Consider the following 19559-nt stretch of genomic DNA (forward strand, 5'->3'; position numbering starts at 1 on the left):
CGGGAGGTTTCGGGAGCCTGGTCCGCCTGCTGGGGCCTCCTCCGCGGGGCCCTATGGCCCGCCGGGTTTTAGCTATGTGGCCTGTCCCACAGCTGCAGTACTCCCCCGTCCACTGAGCCAAGCCGCAGACCTGCCTCTGAGGAAGGGAGTGAGGCAGAGAGTGGGATTGGGGGCAGGCGCCCTCTGGGGACTCAGGCCTGGTAAGTGGGTCTCTGAGAGGCAGGAAGGGACTGGGTGTCAGCCCTGCCCTGCCTGTTCCTCTCTGCTTTGGACATGGCATCCATGTTCTCAACCTTACCTACTGGTTTTGCCTTTCTCCAGGATTCTTGGGTTCCCTTTTCCCTTGTTCTCCAGAACCACTGCCAGGAGACACCCTTCTTGTTGATGGATCTCCTTGGGGAGATGCTGAACAGGATCTACCCTCTAATTCTGGACCCCTGGTGCACCTTTTCCCTTGGGCTTGGGTATAAAGGTGATGGAGCTTCAACTTTTCCTTCTTGGCACACCTTCCAGCCTTATTCTTTCACTCTGTAGGATGGGGTGTGTCCCTGTGCTCAATAGGGCTTGTGAACTCATGGAAGAGACCAACTCTTGCACACTCTGAGTGGTTTCTGTCTTGCTTCTCTTGATTCTGTATGGCCTGAGAATAATCTGAGTGTACACATGAGTAAAATGAAACCCGGCGGCTGTCTCTGCTATGGGATGGGGTCTTGATGAGGCAGAGAAGCCTATAAGCATTGAACAGCAAGAAGGAGGATTCAGGAGAATTGTGGCTGCGAGATCTTGGGTAAGTCCATTCCCCTGATCTAGTTGCTGCTTCTGATCAATGGAGGATTAGCCCACATGGTCTCTAAAAGTACTTTGGGAGGGCAGCACCTATGGGGTGCCATTACAAGAATTCTGTTTCTATTTTTCATACTTGAATAAATCCTACTCCTTACACACACACCACATACACACACACACACACACACACACACACACACACACACACGTGTGCTTTGGGAGAGTCTCTGTTTCCACTGGGGGATTGCAATGATAGGAGGAGTCCCAGAAGTTTGAACTTCTTGCTTTGGTGTCCAAGAAATCACACTCTGAATGCTGCTCTCAGGGCCCCACCCACTGGGCTCCTCTCTCTTGCCTTGCTCCTTGGAACTGGAGAGAAGAAATTGCCCCTTTGTGTTTATATACAATATAGGGAAGACCCTATTTTGGAAACTCTGAACCCACCTTGGGAGGAGACAGAGTGGACACTCCTCAGGGACACTCCATCCTTGCCAGGCAGTATTTTGTTGTTCTTGTTTATTTTATTGTATTTATTTATTTTTATCCATTGCTCTATTCTTCAGAACCGAGGCTTGATTCAGATGACTTGGGACATTAAATGCCCATAATCTAGCCAGGATGGTGGAGAGCTTCTAACACCATTCCTGGCCAGAGATCACTCAACACTTAGCTCCCCAGCATGTGGTTTGGTCTCAGACTCCAGATGGGATTCCTGAAAGGAGCCAGGACACCAAACAAGATCCTGAGGCCTGGGCTCACTTAGGGCCGGGACCTGGAGGGTTAAGCCTTCCCTCCCTCCTGCCTGCCCCCTGCAGTGTTGGCCTCAGCTGCTTGGAATCCCTGGGGTCCTGTAGGGCCCTCCCGCCAGCCAGATGGGCAGCAGAGAGGAGGAGGAGGAATGGAAACAGGCCTCAGGGTACCCCTAGGCATGGAGGGGAAGGGAGGGGGAATTGAGGGAGGACAGAAAATGGTTGCCAGGTAAGGGAGCCTGTTGGCAGAAAGTGGAGAAGGCAGGTCCCCTCTCCATAAGCTAGATGGGGGCAGAGGCTTCCTCAGGGCTTTGGTGTGGGGAGATCAGGGCACAGGCCATCCCACTCAGCCGGCTCTGCTCTCGGAGCCAACTCTTGGCGTGAAACCCTACCCGGAGCTGGCTCCAGCTCCTCTTTCTTTTTTCTTAATAAGGTCGAATCACAGTGAGTCAGAAGAGCCAAGTTTCCTGTTAGGCTCTGTTTGAATAAACTCTGCTCTGAACAGAGCTTGGGCCAGTACTGTGGCCCTGCCAGCCGTCCCTGCTGAGGCAGGAGAACTTGGGTCCACAGGATGACTTGAGCAATGGGCCTGGCCTGGCCAGACCACTCCCCAGAGAAGCTGTTAAGCTCTCAGAGCTTCAGTCTTGCCTCTGAGCCTGGGGGACATAATACCTTTCTTGGGGCAGATATGGGAGGTTGGAATGAGAGGATTATGAGAAGTACCCAGCACATTGCCAGATCATGTGGCCACTATTTTCTTCTTTTCCCCTTGACTTGTGAGAGAAGGGAGGGGTTATATCTGGAGCCGGGGGTCCCTCATGCCATTTCCTCTGTCCCTTTCTTGTTTTTATGTGTCTTTATTCTTCCTTGCCCAGGATGAAGCTTGTGCAGGGCAGGATCAATCCTCTTCCCTCCTCCCTTCTCTCAGAGTCCAACCTCCTTCTGTTTCCAGTCTAGGCCTCCTGCAGTATCTGACTGGGACCAGCTGGGCCATGGCCAGCAACTCTGGGAGCCCAGGAGTCTGCCTGCCTCTGCCTCTCCACACGCAGGACAGAGCTTGCATCTGTAGCTTAGGTATCCTGGCATCCTTAGGTTGAAACCTGCAGAGTGGGGGTTCTAACAGAAACCATGGCAGAATATGGAGGGTATAGAGCATGGGTCAAATGAGGGCTTAGATTCACTGGGCTGGGCTGGGACAGCTGTCTTTGGCAGGACAGCTTCTCTTTCAGCCCTGTCCCTATAGACTGGGATTCACACCCACATTTTTAACACCTAGATATGTGGTTGAGGCCAGATCCTGGCACTAGAAACCAGTCTCAAGGGATCTTGGAGGGCTGGTGATGTAAAGTTGAGTTTGTTGGTAGTACACATCTTTTTATAGCACCTACTTTGTGCTTAACTGTGTTGCTGGGGCTCCCATGGAGCAGCCAATGTCCTGTGACCCTGAGATGGTCCTGAAATATCCATGGGGAAGCAAGGAAGTATGGACGGACCTCATCAGCAGAGGGGTGTGGGAACAGAGAGGGACAGGAACTGTGGATGCCCCTTTGCTTGGTAGACAAGGGCCATGAGGCCGACTGTGTGGGTCAGAATTTTCTGTGGTTGAAGGGAAGGGATGAGGGTAGGCACTGGGTTGCCTCTGCCCTCTGGCTCCCAGACTGGGCCTGACTGGGTTCCCCCTCTTCCCCATGGTCACTAACTTCTGAGGACAGGTCTGGGCACCTGCACCACCAACTCAGGGAGGCCACTGATGGGATTCATGCTGAATTGGGAATGAAGCCCCAGTCCCAGCAGTGGACTGTGTGGTCCCAGCTGCTGCCTCTGGAAAGTGGGCTGGAGGAAGTGCTGAGCGAGGAGGCTGGGCGAGCTGGCACAGAAAGCGCTGACTCCACAGGGAGAGGACCACCGAGTGACCACTGCCAGCTGGGCCCTGGGCCCACCCCTCCCCCGCAGCCACATCTGGTGGAATGGTGGGGGAGGCAGGGGGGACTTTGGTCCCCAGAGCCAAGGCAGTGGTGGAGGGGGCCCGAGGAAGGGGCTAGGGCATTTTGGTTTGGAGGTGTCTCTCTTAGGGGCTGGAGCTCCTAGAGAAGTCAGGAAGTGGGGGAGGGGAGGTCAGAGCATTTTTCAAGGGGCAGATGATAGGGGTGGAGGAACCTACCTTCTCCAAGACCCAGAGGAATTTGGGGCTCTGGCCACTTCCCCCTCCCTGGCTCTCCTGAACCCCTCCCGTAGGGTTCTGGGGAAATTGGAAAAATCAGAGTTGAGAAAACAGACTGGGCATGGAGGACAGACCCCAGGAGGGCAGGAGGCTCCCTCAGCCCCTTCAGAGCTTCTCCCCTCTGACCTCCCTGGACTCTGAGGTTTGCTGAATGGTAACATTCCCTGTCTCCACTCCCCACTTAGGGCCCTGGGTGATTGGAGGCAGAAGTGGGTCATTATTGCAGGAAGAGGGGCAAGTGAGGAGGATCTGTCTTGGGTGGTGGAGGGATTTTGCATGGTTGTTGGCTAGGGCCTGCTGGGTGGGAAGGCTCCCTATGACAAAGTTCTGGGAATGAACTTCAGCCAACAAGCAATTAGGGGAAGGAGGTACTAGCATCCACAGCCCCAGGGAGAGAACTAATAGAATCAAGCAGGGTGCCAGCCCTTTAGGCTACAGTCCCACAGAGGCCTGCAGAACTAACAGGAAAACTAAGGCAGGAGCCCACTGTTTCTGATGGATAAAACTGTGGCAGGGCTAAGGGAAGCCCTTTCTGCCCAGCTCCACTTTAGTTTTTGCTTCTCTAACTTTCATTTGGATCTCACTGGGTTTTGAAAAAATTGTTCAACACCCTCCCTGTCTTCTCATTCATTCATTTGTTGTCTCGGTCTCCCTTTCCATGTCTTGCAGTCTTCATCTGTCTCCATCTGTTTCTGTTCTTTCCTGTCCCTCACTCGCTTTCTCTAGGTGCTGATATTTCCCCCTCTTACTGGAGTCCATTAGTTCATTCATGCCCTCAGACAGCATGTTCCCTGGCTGCCTGCTGAGGGCCAGGCCTTGTACTGGCCAATGGAGTTACAGAGAGTCACCAGACCTGCCAGGTTCCCAATAGCTCCCAGGGTGACACAAGTGACCTCCCATGTGGAGGAGAAGCCAAACATTGTATTGACTCTCTGACTGATCTTTGAGAGGCATTGCTATTCTCCATCTCAATGTCTGTCTGTCCGTTCATCCATCCATCCATCTCTGTCCACTGGTGACTCTACCATTGTTCCATCTTTGTGAGTTGACTTTTTCTGCTTGCTGTAGGACATCTGGAGTTTACTTGCTTCCCCCTCGTGGAGGGAAGCAGTGGAGCCCGAAGAAGGGCAGGTGGTCTAGGCTGAGGGTGGGGTGGGTATTGGGAGAAGTGAGGACATGGGCCTGCCCATGTGAGGGACTGTACCCCCAGGACATAAGTTGGCTTGGGAGTCTACTCCAAGGGTTTCTTTAAAGGCAGTTGTTGGATGAGTTAAGATGATGGTCATACGTATGGGTTAAGCTCTACTGTGTGCTAACAGGATTAGACAAAGTAAGGCTTTTTACTAGTGGTATTTCCTATAATTTCGTGTATGTGATCCCCACCCACACCCAACTCCACAAATCCTCACTGAAGTCTAATTTTGCCCAGCTGGGGTCTGGGAAAGGAAGTGATGGAAGAAAGAGATGAGAAATCAGCAGTTTCTCCCTTCTGATTTTTTGTATAACCTTTTATTTCATATTATAAAAGAAATATGTTGGGCTGGGGATGTGGCTCAAGCGGTAGCACGCTCACCTGGCATGCGTGTGGCGCTGGGTTCGATCCTCAGCACCACATACCAACAAAGATGTTGTGTCCGCTGAAAACTAAAAACAATAAATATTAAAAATTCTCTCTCTCTCTTTAAAAAAAAGAAATATGTTAATTCTAGGAAATTGAGAATATAGAATTAAAAAAAAATTCTGTAAGCTTAATGGTTCTTTGCCTACTCGTTTAAATAAACAATGGCTTATGCCCTATAAAGGGCCTTTTGATGTTCACTGAGGAACAGTTCAGGGATCAGGGTAAGTGCCAATTCACCTTGATCACAGGGGCTTTGGCCTACCCAAAGAGGAGGTCAACTCTTTCTTTCCCCACTACCTGCCTCCTACTGGGAGCTGAGGGGCTGGCTCAGGTGAGGCCTCAGCCCTTCCCCTGTTAGTACCTTGTCTTTTCCAGAACTGGACCTGGATCCTGAAAATACAGTCAGATCCCCAGGTCTGCTCTGAGAACTGAGGTCTGTAGCAGCTGTAAGCTTATCCTACTGATTGAAATGGACGTGGGGAGGGGATAGGTACCTTAATTTCTGTCTGCCCAAGTATCCAGCCATTTCCTGCTCGTTTTCTTCCTGAAGTATCAGAAGAACCAGGCTTTCTCTGACTAGGAAAGTTTGTTAGCAAACTCCCATTGGAGCAAATAATGACTGTCAGTATATGTAACTGAGAAGGATCCCCAGGACCTGATCCCTGAACCCAGTAGATCTGCTTCACAGACCTTCTATGTTCCCCTAGGAGAAGAAGCACCCAAAAATTTATTGAAGGAACTTGTAAAGAATGTTCGTATGACATACAGGAAAGTATACAAATTCTCCATGTACAGCCAGATGAATGATCCCAAAGAGAACGCTCTGCTGGAATTGCTGCCTGTATCAAGAAATGGAACAATCAAGCAGCTGGCGACTTCTAAAGAGATACTCCTTGTCACGGCACCTGGCTACATTCAAAACTAGTTTTCTGAGACAAGGTTTTAAATGACTGAATTGTCTGGAAAAGTCATACTTGAATGAACAAGTTGTCTGTTGATTTCTTTGTACCATCTTGGCTATCATAGGTGATGCTCTAATGAGCACTCTTGAACAGAAATCTTGGCGTCTACCTCTGCTAGGTATCAGCGTCAGGGGGCCTGGGTTTGGTTCTAGCCCTCCTTGTGTGTAAGCAATGAGATTTCTGCCTTTTTTCTTTCTGTGAAATGGGAATGATAAGAATTTAAATGAAGTGGGTTTAGTACAGAGCCTGGCGCATCTAAACACTTAATAAACACCAGCCATTGTTAGTCTAGTAGATTATTTTATGGAAAGTTGGATTTCTGGTGAGAGGATCTTAATGTTTTTAAGGCTTTGGCACAAAATAACTAGCTTCCCCCAGAAGGATGATCCCCATTTCCTGTCCAGAGTGCTGTTACTTTTATCAATATAGGGGACTGCTTTTGTTTTTTAAAAGAAATATCATTAGCACAATAGCCAAACTGTGGAACAGACCAAGTGTCCATCAACAGATGAATGGATAAGGAAAATGTGTGTTTTCTCTCATATGTGCAAGCTAGAGAGGAAAAAGGAAAAGAAAGGTGGGACAGATGGCATGAAAATCAAAGGGACATGACTAGAGGAAAGGGACCCTGGGGTGGGAGGTGGGAGGGAGGGGGGGAGTACTAGGAAGTGATATTGGCCAAACTATATTGTTATATTGTGTGCATGTATGATATGTAACAACAAATCCTATCATTATGTACAACTATAACACATCAATAAAAATATAGAAAAAATAGCATTAAAAGTTGGCTAGATTAAACAGAAAGTGAATAGTTAGCCCTTGGTGTCCACAGGAACTAGTTCCAGCACCACCCTCCCACCATGGATACCAAAATCTGAAGATGCTCAAGTTCCTTATATAAAATAGTGTACTATTTGCATCATCCTCCTGTGTTCTTTTATTTATATATTTATTTTAGAGACAGGGTCTCACTGAGTTGCTTAGGGGCTCACTAAGTTGCTGAGGCTGGCTTTGAACTTTCGATTCTCCTGCCTCAGCCTCCTGAGCTGCTTGGATTACAGGCCTGCACCACTGTTTCCAGCCTCCTCCTGTGTTCTTTAAATCATCTCCAGATTATTTATCATACCTATACAATGCGAATGCATAGGTATGCATTGTATAGTGGTTATACTGTATTATTTAGAGAACAGTGACAAGGAAAAATGTCTATACATGATGCAACTTTTTAAAATTTTTCAACCTGTGGTTGGTTGAATTTATAGATGTGGAACCCAAGATATGGAGAACCGACTGTTTTTCGTTGCATTTTTTTTTTTTTTTGGTTACCCATGAGAGTGAACCTTGTGTCTTATGTTTATTGACCTCCCTAATGGCCTTCTTGCTTCTCCTTTGTTCCCTTCAGCCTAGTCTCTTGAGAGAATGCTCCTTTTGAAACATAAGTCAAAATTTCACTCTTGGGCTTAAAGCCCTTCAGTGGTACTCCATCTCACAAAGAATAGAAGAGAAAGTCATGTTTATGGCCTGCAGAGTCCTCACATTTGGTCCCTTGTTTTAGTTGCTCTAACCAACCAGTTTCTCGCCAGCCCTCCAGAACACTAAGACTGTCTGGTCCATGCCCTCAACTTGTTCCAGGTTTTACTCACCTCCCTACCCATGAGCTGCCCACCCTACTTCTGATTTTTTTTTTTTTAACCAATAGTATGTATCACCTTCTAAAAGACCTCATGTTTTACTTGTTTATTGTCTTTCTCTCTCCATTAGAATGTGAGCTCCCTGAAGGCAGGGACCTTTGTCTTCTTTATGGCTGTGTTCCAAGTACCCAGAACAAGTATCTAGAACCTTTAGTCTGGCACATAAGAGGTGCTCAATAAATAATTGTTGAACAAATAGATGAATAATGAGTTTCCTGTTCATATTCCTTGACTATTTTCTGTTCAGACTGTTGACCATTTTTGTATTGATTTGTAAGATGTAGAATATTTAGCAGCTTTTGGTGTATCACTCTTTATCACACATTAAGCAAGTAATTTGTCTTTGCATCAGACTTTTTGAGGCTTTCTTTATGTACCAGAGCACATGATTTTTAAGCTGTCACATTGTTAATCTTTCCTTCAGGGTCTCAGACTTCATTGTTGTATAACCTTTGCTTTTGCTGAGAATTTGTGTATTTTCAGTAAAATTTTTGTCTATGATTTCATGGTTTCATTTTTTATACTTCATTTTTTATTTGTCTTCATATGTGGTGAGGGAAGAACACAACTTTAAAGCAAATTAAGCAACAGTCTCAACATGAATCATAAACAACTTCATCATTTCTCAATGATCTGAAAGGCTATTTATCATAACCAAATATTTTTATATGTTTGACTGGGCCTGCTATTCTGGTCATTCTTACGCTAGGATTGAGTACTCTATTTTAGTCATTGTGTCTTTCTGTTGTTGTTTTTTGGTGCTGGGGATTGAACCCAGGGCCATACAGGTGGTAGTTAAGTGCTCTTCCATTGAGCTACATCCCCAGTTCCAATGATTGTGACTCTTGAATAATAACTAATAATTGACAGCACAAGTCCCCTTTATTTATTTTTAGAAATTGTCCTTTGTGATGTTACCTATGTAATCTTTAAGATGAATTCTGGATTTTTCTTGGCCAACTTAGGCAAGCAAACAAAAATTTCTCTAGGATGTACAGTTGGATTAAATTTAGTGCCAATCAACTTCTTTGTAACACTGAGTATTTTCCTTAGGCCATCTTTATTGTAGTTTTTCAGTGATGTTTTATTTCATGGAGGAATATATGTGTTTGGTGCTCATTCTCATGAATTGCAATGGCATCTGCGGCAGGCAGCTTCTGAGCCCTGCCTACTAGAAGTTGCCCTCTTGAGTGGTCCCCTCCCTTTGTGTGTGACCTGCACCTGGGGACTGGCTTGTAATGGGCAGATTATAGCAAAAGTGATGGGCTGTTACTTCTGAGATTAGTTTATAAAGGATAGCCAGTCTCTCTCTGGGGTCCTGTCACTTGACTGCTCTGATGAAACCAGCTGTCACAATGTCAGCTGCCTTAGGGGAAGGCCATGTGGTAAGGGACTGGGGTTGGCCTCCTGCTAATAACCAGTGAGGAGCTGAGGTCCTCAGTCCTCAAGTGGGGACAAACTGAATCCAGCCAACACCCGAGTGACTAAACTTGAGAGCAAATCATTCCCGTTAAACCTTGGCTGACACTTGGTTGTTTGTAGCTTTGTGACAGACTTTGAGTCAAAAACTCAGCTGTGCCATACCAGGATCCCTGACCCACAGAATATGTGAGATAATGGATGTTGTTGGTCTAAATAAGTTTTAACTTGTTACACAGCATTAGATAACAAATACAGCTTTTTTTGGGGGGGCGGGGGAGTACTAGGATTAAACCTAGCTCTTTTTATGCTTTTATTTTGAGACACAGTCTTGCTACGTTGTTTAGGACCACAAACTTGGGATCCTCCTGCCTCAACCTCCTGAGTCCCAGGAATTACAGGTGTGCTCCACTGTACCTGGCTACAGCCTCTTCAAAGTCATGTTTTTAAACAAGTTATTAGGAAGTGGGAAAGCTATTAACTTTTCTATAGTTGTTTTTTAACCACTACTTTACTTTTATTATTTTGTGTTTATTTTGTTAGTTTTTCTGGAAAGACAATTCTGAGGGTACACAGAGGCAAACAACTCAGTTTCTCCTACTAAACTCCCACAATACCAAACACCCCTGTGAGGTTTTCCTAAACACACACCAAACAATCAGTTCTGTAGGAGCTCTAATTCAGTTCAGTCAACTTCATCAAGCACTATGTACCTGGAGTAGTATCAGATCCTACAAGTTGAGAGCTCTGTCCCACGAGACCACCCCCATATCTAAACCTATTGAAAGTGAGGGACCCCGGAAACTTCTGGCCAACCTGGCTATAATCATGGTTCTAGGACCCCCCCACACACCTTTCTGGAACCTCCATGAGTCTGGCTATCGGAAACCCTCCCAACTCAGTCCCTGGAGGGTTTGATGGAGCAGCCCTATGGACAATAAGCCTCCCCATTATTGCTGGATGGTGGGATCCTCACTGGACCCTGACAGATACACCCCACGTCATACGCATAACAGGTTTTTAAAAAAATTTTAATATTTATTTATTTATTTATTTTTGTTTTCAGCGAACACAACATCTTTGTTTGTATGTGGTGCTGAGGATTGAACCCAGGCTGCACGCATGCCAGGCGAGCGCGCCTGCCCGCATAACAGGTTTTAAATGTCTACTTCCAGATCTTTTATACAATGACTTTCCTGCCTTGATTTTACTATTTTGATTCTTGCTTGTTATGAGTATATCTCTGAGTAGATCTATTGAAGATATGGATGACATTTCCCCTCCCCATGAAAGGTAGAGCCATTCCTGGAAAATATCTTAAGTTCTGGCATGTAGGAGAGTCTTTTTCACTTGTCTTCATGCATGAATACACCCGGCAAATTGTTAACATTTTAAGTCATAACAGTGCTTTTTCAAAATTCCACAGAAGTGTGGTTCCCAAAGTATATTCCATTGAGCACCATATTTTCACATAATCTATGGAAAAGAGGTTCTTAGTTAAGTAAATTTGGAAAATGATGCTTCTTTATATTGCCAATTTAACAACATGCATGGACACTTTAAAAACTCTGAGAAAATTTCAGTGTAGGCTTTTGTCTTGTTTTGATTAATTTGGCTTTCCTCAAGTTAGTTGATTACAGAAGCCCACCCCCCATCACTTGCACAAGTACTTAATATTCACTGGGACCTCTCTTCAAATTAGACATTGTAGGAATGTTCTTGAAGATATTTCCCCTATGTTTCCTTCTACATAGATACTTAACAGAGTTATTTCTTCTTTTGGGGGCAGGGTAGTACCAGGGATTTAACCTAGCAACGTTTAATAATTGAGCCACATCCTCAGCCCATTTTTATATATTTTTTATTTTTGAGACAGGGTCTTGCTAAGTTGTTTAGGGCTTTGCTAAGTTGTGAGCATGGCTTTGAACTTGAGATCCTCCTGCCTCAGCCTCTTGAGCAGCTGGGACTGGGCCAGGCAGAGTTTTTTCTTTACTGTTAAAATTGAAAAGATTCTGCTTGGAATTTCTAGGTCTTAATTTCTTTTTTCATTTTCCTTTTTATTTGGGCTGCACTGGTGATTGAATCCAGGAGTGTTTTACTTCGAGCTACATGCCCAATCCTTTTTTATTTTGAGACAGAGTCTCACTAAGTTGCTTAGGGCCTCACTAACTTGCTGAGGCTGCCTTTGAACTTGTTATCCTCCTGCTTCAACCTCTTGAGCTGCTGGGATTACAGGCCTACACCATTTTACTCAGCCTTTTAAAAAAATTTGTTTCAAGACAAGTTCTCCCTAAATTGCCCAGGATGGACTTCATCTTGTGATCCTCCTGCCTCAGCTCCTGAGCTGCTGGGATTATAAGTGTATGCCACTGCACCTGGCCTGTGTTCATTTATTTTTGTTAATTTGGTTTAGAGAACAAGGAACTTTTTAAATATATATGCTCTGTCTTTTCATCAACTCAGGAATATTTTCTTCTCCTTTCTTCTCGGTTCTCGCTTTGTCTTCTTTAGGTCCAGATACCAACTAGGTTCTCTGTGGTTTTGTTTTGTTTTTAATTCCTTTGCATTCCCAGAGAATGTCTTGTATTTGTACTCCACATTTCCTAATTCAATTTTCTGTGGTTTCTGTTCTTTATTTACATCCTAAAGCAAGTTAAAATTCTGCTACCTTTTTGGTTTCTTTATAGTCCTCCCCCATCCCCGTACTGGGAATTGAACCAAGGAACACTTAACCACTGAGCCACATCCCCATCTCTTTGTATTTTTGATTTTGAGACAGGATCTCACTAACTTGCTTAGGACCTCTCCAAGTTGCTGAGTCTGGCCTTGAACTTGAACTCCCACCTCAACCCCCTGAGTTGCTGGGATCACAGGCGTGTGCCACCACACACGGTCAGTCTTCCTTTCTCTTGTGTAGTTTGTTTTCTATTTCTACCTGTTTCTCATTTCAGTCATTCCATCTTGTTTTTCAACTCTTAGCATTCATGATTTCATTAAACGAATTGAACACAAAGCAGATGTGGCCTGAAAGTTATTTATGTTTCTGTGATAAATCTTTTCAAATTAATTTTCTCTGCCCTTTAAGGGACACACTGGCTCTCATTCATGATGCAGAATGTTTTCAAAGGTGTGTGTGTTTGCAAGTGTACGTATGTGCGTGCAGGGCTAGGCGTACAGGTATGTGGTAGATTTTCTGTGTACTCCTTTAAAAATGAGTGTTTAATAAAATCTTATTATTTTATCATCAGACTATTCAATAATAGTTATTATTTTACAGTAATAATGAAGGCATGATAATAATGGACTCTTTTTTAGCTTCCCATCCACCTGGATGTTTTTGCCAATTGTCCTTTCACATTTTAGGCTGATGAACTGGTTAATACAATGTCACATCACAGATGGCTGTTGACGTATGTGACGTGCATCTCCTCTACTCATTGCTACTGTTGACCTACCGCAGCGCACGCATGCACGTATGGGTGCTTTCTCAAGCATTGTCCTGTTATTGCCTCACTGCAGCTAGAGACTTCGAGGGCCAGCACCAGCTCAGAGGTCTAGCTGGGCAAAAGGGTGGGGGGGTGGCTGGGGCAGCCCACCAGGGGACCTCACCTCTGCAGCAGAGTTGGCTCTACATGCCCTGTTCAGGGTTTCCAGGTCGTTCCTCTAGGTAATTGTTGTATCCAAGATGTGACTTATGCCTTGGAGCAACATGTTCTCTGGGAGAACCTGCCTCAGGGAGAAAGCCCCCTGCCCCATGCTTCCCTGGTCATCTACTTGGCAAAGCAACCATGTGGTTCCCTCTCTCGGGCCTCCCAGTCAGCTCCCTCCAAACACAGTAGATCCACAGCACTAAGAGGGGTTTCCAAATGATGTATTCTCTGCAACCCCACAAACCGGCCTCCTAATCTGAGGGCAGAAAATTCTGCCCAAATTTCATCTGGTTACTTTTCATGGTATGATTCTGCTGTCTCAGAAATTGGAATTTGCAAATCCACCTTGGAATGTCCCTTCAATTTGGATCATGCACATTTCATAAGAGATCTCTGGCACTGCTGGCTCAGGAATGTGTCTTCCCTGGCTTCTGGGTCTGCTCAGTCTTCCCTGCTTGATAGGCTTTGATCAGTTCACTGGGATCTGGGAGGGAGGAGGCTCTTTGTAGCATAACAGGATGTTCTGTGGGACTCTTCCTCCTGTTCTGGAATTGCAGCTGAGACCCAAAGCTAAGTACAAAAGTCAGGAGAGCCTGAGGGACTCTGCACTTGGCATTCAGAGAGTTGCCTGTAGGTGGAGAGTATCACCTCCCAGAGGGACTAGCAGGGAACTAGGGGTGGGGAGCAGTTGTGGGCCACGTGGAAAGGGCAGCTCAGGGTTTCCGGCAGAGGCTGCTTGCTGCCCTCTTCATGAGGTGGGGGTGATTTCCTCCCTGAAGCCACAGGGTATCTTTTATAAGGGGAGACAAGCCTGTCACCTTTCCCCTCCCTCCACTACCCGTCATCTATAGACTCCATGATGTACCTTTGAGCTGCTTGAGCAGGGGAAAGGAACTGGGGACAAGTGGCTGGGGCATGCTGAGTGAGGTGGCTGGGCTCAAGTGGACAGGCTGGTGAGGCCCTGTGTAACCTCCCTCCCAACCTTGGGAGAATGCACAGGCTTTCCAGAGAGTCACTGGGCAGAAAACACGGGAGGGACAACCAGAGAAGCAGTGACAGCCAGGTGAGTGTTGCTTCCACATCCCACTCTCGTGCCCCTCTCCAGTCCCAGAGAGGCCCAGAAGAAGCTGAGGAAGGGAGGGTCTAGAGCTGGATGCCTGGGCCTCTGGGCCATGCCACTGGGGGTTACAGCTCTAGTCTGAGAAAAGGTGCGGATGGCAGGAGGGGATGAACAGGAGTCTTGGTGCCTGAGAGATTTCCAATAGTTGAAAATGACATCAGAATTGTGGGATGTAATCACGATATCATTAGGATCCCCATTGCCCAGCAGGAGAGGGGATTTGAACACAGCGCCATTGGGAGGGGTCATTAGAAAACAATTTCACATTTATAGCAACAAATTGAGGCTCTACAATAGATACATTATACTCAGATTTTAAGAAAATCTTTCTTAAAGGTAAAGGAAGAAAATCGAGTCATGGAACCCTTTAGGGACAGAGAATGGGCAAAAATGTCAGGTGAGAACATGCTGATGAAGGGGATGGAGGAGGCCATTGGCAGGGGACAGCGGATTGAGGAACCTCATACTTTTGGTTACAAATGACAGAAGCCCAACTTGTACTAGCTTAAGCAAAACCGGGGATTTATTTAAAGAATCCTGGAGTATCTCATAGAATTCAAGTAAGAATCCAATAATGGAGACTGAGGAGGCCAGTGGTGCAGGTGGGTATCAGTGACACTGGAACCAGGGATCTGTGAGCCATAGGAACCTCGCCAGGTTCTTGCTTTTGCTTTCTGCTATAAGCCAGCCTATTAGGTCCTCTGCTTGCAGACTAGTTTAGTCCACAAGACAGACCACTGACAGCCTCTGAGTAACCCAGAGGCTCTGTCATGGGAGAGAAATGACTGTCAGAGGCCATAAGTCTAAATCACCAAAGGAGGGGCTCCTGGTGGAGCTCAGGCCATATGCACAGCCCTGGACCATCAGCCTAGCCCAGGAGAGGAGCCTCGCCTGAGGAGGTGAGAGGGGAGCCCCAGAGATGAGCCAGGGGGGGCTGCCCAGGAGAAAGAGAGTCAGGCAATTGTGACTGGTGTTTCCTGCAGGACTGTGACTTTCTGTAGGACTGACTCTAGCAAGAAGCAAAATACAAGAACCTGGGGAGGCTCATGTGGCCCTCTTCAGAGATGGCATTCTGACCACCCTGTCATTCTTCTACCTCCCAGGGTGTCATGTCAGCTGTAGAAGCTCTGATGAGACTATGCCCTTCATATCTTGTGAAGCCCGTGGAAGAGAGTAGTAGTAATGATAATAGCCCGGCCAAGAGTAGTAATGGTAACCAGCATTTATTATCATTAGTAAATGTGCCAGGCCCAGGGCTGTGAGCCACATGAATTTTTATTTTATTTTCATGGCAACTATAATAATCCCTCTGTCTTGCGGATGAGGATGCAGAGGCTTGGAGAGGTTAGGAACACAAGGTCGTAACCAGGCATGGTGTCACACACCCGTAATCTTAGCTACTTGAGAAGTGGAAGCCAGAGGATCACAAATTCAAGGTCAGTCTGGGCAATTTAGAGAGATCCTGTATCAAAGTAAAATAAAAAGTACTGGGAATACAGCTCAGTGATGGAGCACCCCTGGGTTCAGTCCCCAGCACTGCAAAAGATAGGAGTGAGGGGCAGCAGGGCTCACTTCCTGAGTCAGTCTGGCTCCAAATCCATGCTCTTCAACTCCAAGCTCTCCTGCCTCCAGGAAGGAAGGTCTGGCTGGACCTTGGCCCTTCCAGGGGAGATAGAAAAGGCACCTGGCTCAGTATGTGGTTCTGTTGTGTAGATTAAAAGCATCACAGCCAGAGCCTGAAGGACACGCCCCCCCCAACCCCCTCTGGGGGGCCGGGGGAGAACCCTGTGCCTTTCCTACTAGTAGCTGTGCACCGGAGGTTTCCAGAGCTCTTTGTGAGCTCCTGGGGAGGTGACTGCTGTAAGCAGCTGCTGTGGTTGGTGAGTGGCCACATAGCTGTATCTTCCATCCTGGTGGCTTTGGGTCCTGGTTGTCTTCTCCCTTCATTTCCCATCTGTTTTTTCCCTTTGCCTACTCTCTTCCCCAGGCTTCCCTGGGCTTGCTAAACCAGTTCCCGCGCTGGGTTCTCTGTGGGCTGCCAGCAGCACTGTGGTCAGCAGAGGGCGCCAAAGCCTCTTCACATACCAGGGCCCAGACCTGATTCAGGATGGGAGAGCCAGGTTTGAGGCAAGGCTGCAAGCTCTGGGCCCATTCTTCCACCTCTAGGGTCTCAGTCAGACAACGGGTCTGTGTGCCTGCACCCTGAACCAGAAAATGTGCATGTGTTCTCGTGTGTGTGTGACTGCTTATAGCTGCCTGTGCATCTGATTGTGTACCTGTGTCTATAGAGGTCTGCAGAGCCTTGTACACCAGTAGTTTAATTCACCTCTGGTGTGTGCATCTACATGTGAATTTGTGCATGGCTGGGTGTGTCTGTGCTGTGGGAGTACACCTCTGTGATGGTGAATATCTGGGAGTGCTCATGTGTTTGTATGAATAGGTATACTTTTGTATGTGTTCATGTATCTATTACGCACAACGGCTGTAAATATCTGAGTTTGCTTGGCTGTGTGTGTGTGTGTGTGTGTGTGTGTGTGTGTGTGTGTGTGTTATCTTGTTCCCCTAGGAAGCACATCTGAGAGTCCCAGAGTATCAAAGAGGAAGGTCAGCGGTCAGAACATAGGGACAGATACTATCTATAACACACTACTCATTTTTATAGATCTCAGTAAAAGCACTTTCTGGGGCAGGCATTGTAATTCTAGTTTCTATTCTACTGTGGGATAGGCACAGAATGATTTTCTATGAAGAGAATGGACAGTTATCTCGTTCTTCCTCTACATGAGGCTGTGGTGGGAAGCTTTATATTTATTATCCTAGTTGGCCATGCTAGCAGTCCTGTGAGCTAGGTAATATTAGCCCCATTGTACCGATATGGACAATGAGGTTCAGGGAGGTTCAGTAACTTGCCTGAGGTCACATAGGTAGGAAGTGGCAAATCTAAGATTTGAACACTAATCTCTCTGAGTCCAAAGTTCATGCCAGTTTCTCACTTTCTAAAGCTGACCTCTCGTTTTCCTCACTTGCAGACCCCACCAAAGATGGGATTGAGAGCAGCCCAGGGAAGTTCCAGGAGCAGCAGCTGCTCATAGCTGGAACGACTGAGCTGAGAAATTAATGCTGATGGACAGTTTGTGGCTGATTCCTAGGAGTGAAAGAATAAGGGACTATATTTAGCTGTTTGCTGTGGGCGAGTTAGCTGGGAGGGAGTGAGGGCCCAGAGTGAGAGGGAGGAGAGGGAGAGGTCCATTGTTGGCCCCTGGCCTGGGGTCCTCGCCCTCAGAGCTTGGTCTCTGCAGCTGATTTTGCATGGGACAGTGGTTGGCAGGTCTTTTGATGGAGGAAAGGCCTTATCATATCATCAGGCTGATGGGACAGAGACTCTTCCAGGTCTGATCAACTCTCCACATAATGTAAGTTTGGTCTACAAGTCATTTTAAGCTTGGGAGCACTGGGGCCCTGTAGCCCAACCCTTGGCAAACCTTATATCCAAAGGACAGTTTCTCAGCACTGATAATACATCTTCCATGAGGTTAGGGGTTAGGTTTGTCTCTCTGATTAACTCAATCTCAGTTTCCCCTCCTCATAGACCAGGACATCCATTTTCTTCCTCACGAGGGGAGATCAAGGCACTTAGTCTGGGTAGACTCAGTCCTGGTTGGCCCAATCAAGCCAATCCCCAAAGGAACAGGGAGGCAAGGGCCTGCCTTCACCCTGGGCACCCACCCATCCTGTGGAGGTCTGTGGTTCTGCCTCAGCTGGCCCCACCTTCCTCCTCAACATACTTTGTCCCCTCCATGTTTAACCAGTGGAGCTGGGCCCTCATCTTCCTCTTCAAACTGCCACACTCCTCCCCACTCTAAATTCCACTCACTCAAAGATATCAGGAACAAGGTCAAGTTGATTGACAGTTTGGGCATTGATGTAAATACTCCTAGAAGATCATGACAGGACAACCAAAGTTCTTCTGGGACATTTCTCTTCCCACCTCCCCAACTCCTCCTCTGCCATCTTTGCCTACCCCTATCCTTTTCCTCGCTTGTAGACCCCACCAAAGACTGAGAGCAGGGATGGGATTGCTTCCTTGTAGCACAGAGAGCCACCAGCAACCAGGACTCCTGAGTAGGCCCTGGAGAATTATAAACTCATAACGACAAAAACTTTTTTATATGAAGAAGTAGCACAACAAAATTCCTAGCTTTCTCCACCTGAGTAGCTTTGACTCTGAGAAAGGACATAAAACTGGTGCCCAGGGATCAGTCAAGTCTGCCCCATCCATGTCATAGATGAGCAAAAGCTGGTCCCCTCCCTTGCTGAGCCTGGGTTTTCTGGATTGTCACTCAGAGACATCTGAGTTTTTCTGATTCTCAGGCAGGTACACTTCCTTCCAGACCACACTATCTGGATGGGGAGGCACAGAATCCTTGGGACAGAGGCCAGGGAAGGGACCAATACCTGGTCTTTTCCCAAGTCTGCTGATTCTGCTCTGTTCCTTGAGACAGCCTCATAGCTGGGACCTGGAGCAAATGCTGGAAACCCACAAACAGGTTCAGGGACTCTCATACTGGTAGCAAGAAATTAGTAAGGGGGGCAAGTGTTGGCTATGTGGCACTCTGAAGAAAAAAAAATAAAGCTCCAGTTTGTAGGGGTTGCTTATTTCCATGATGTAAATACTCCTATGGTGACTCTGAAGAAAGTAAAACCCCTGATTTTTAGCATTTGCCAATTTCCATGGTATAAATACTCTCAGATGGCTGATGTCAGACTATCAGCATGGTGGTCCTGGACACTGGACTGGGATGAGATTCAATTCCCTTGAGCCAACACAAGCTGAATTCAGCACCCCTCTGGACAAGGGAAGGGCCTCCTACCTGCCTGTGGGGTCTGTGGGGCCTGCAGGGCCTGCAGGGGCTACCCACAGGGCCAGCCACAGAACCCCACACTGTGGCCCATGGGGCTGAGCTCTGGGTCACCACCCCGCTCCAATCTGGTTGGCTCTTCTTATAGCTGACTTCATAGCAATGCTCATCTAGGGTGGGGCGGGAGGCCCGAGGAGGACTGATTGTGATATCCAAGAAAAAAGCCTTCCTAGATGAAACACCAGGGCTGTCCTAGAGCAGAAGCTTGGGGTGGAGGGAGGCAGAGGACAGAGCTAGGGTTAGAAGGTTCCACACTGTTATTGGAGCCGGTGTGTATGTGTGTGTGTGTGTGTGTGTGTGTGTGTGTGTGTGTGTTAACAATAGGTAATTCAGTGTTGCCTGAATCCACGTCTAAGGCTGGAAAAGCAAGCGATGGTATTGAAGAGGTCGAAGGGACAGGGCCACGGAGGACCTTGAA

At 47.0% G+C, this 19559-nt stretch overlaps 1 long non-coding RNA gene across 1 annotated transcript; it reads left to right on the plus strand.

The window, feature by feature from the left end:
• The first annotated feature begins 16 nt into the window (after positions 1–16).
• On the plus strand, positions 17–6373 carry LOC144377698 (uncharacterized). The gene is made up of 2 exons (XR_013438704.1): positions 17–200; positions 6085–6373. It is a non-coding gene; the product is annotated as an uncharacterized LOC144377698 (long non-coding RNA).
• The last annotated feature ends 13186 nt before the right edge of the window (positions 6374–19559 follow it).

The sequence above is a fragment of the Ictidomys tridecemlineatus genome, chromosome 5, assembly GCF_052094955.1.
Source record: "Ictidomys tridecemlineatus isolate mIctTri1 chromosome 5, mIctTri1.hap1, whole genome shotgun sequence".
Lineage (NCBI taxonomy): Eukaryota > Metazoa > Chordata > Mammalia > Rodentia > Sciuridae > Ictidomys > Ictidomys tridecemlineatus.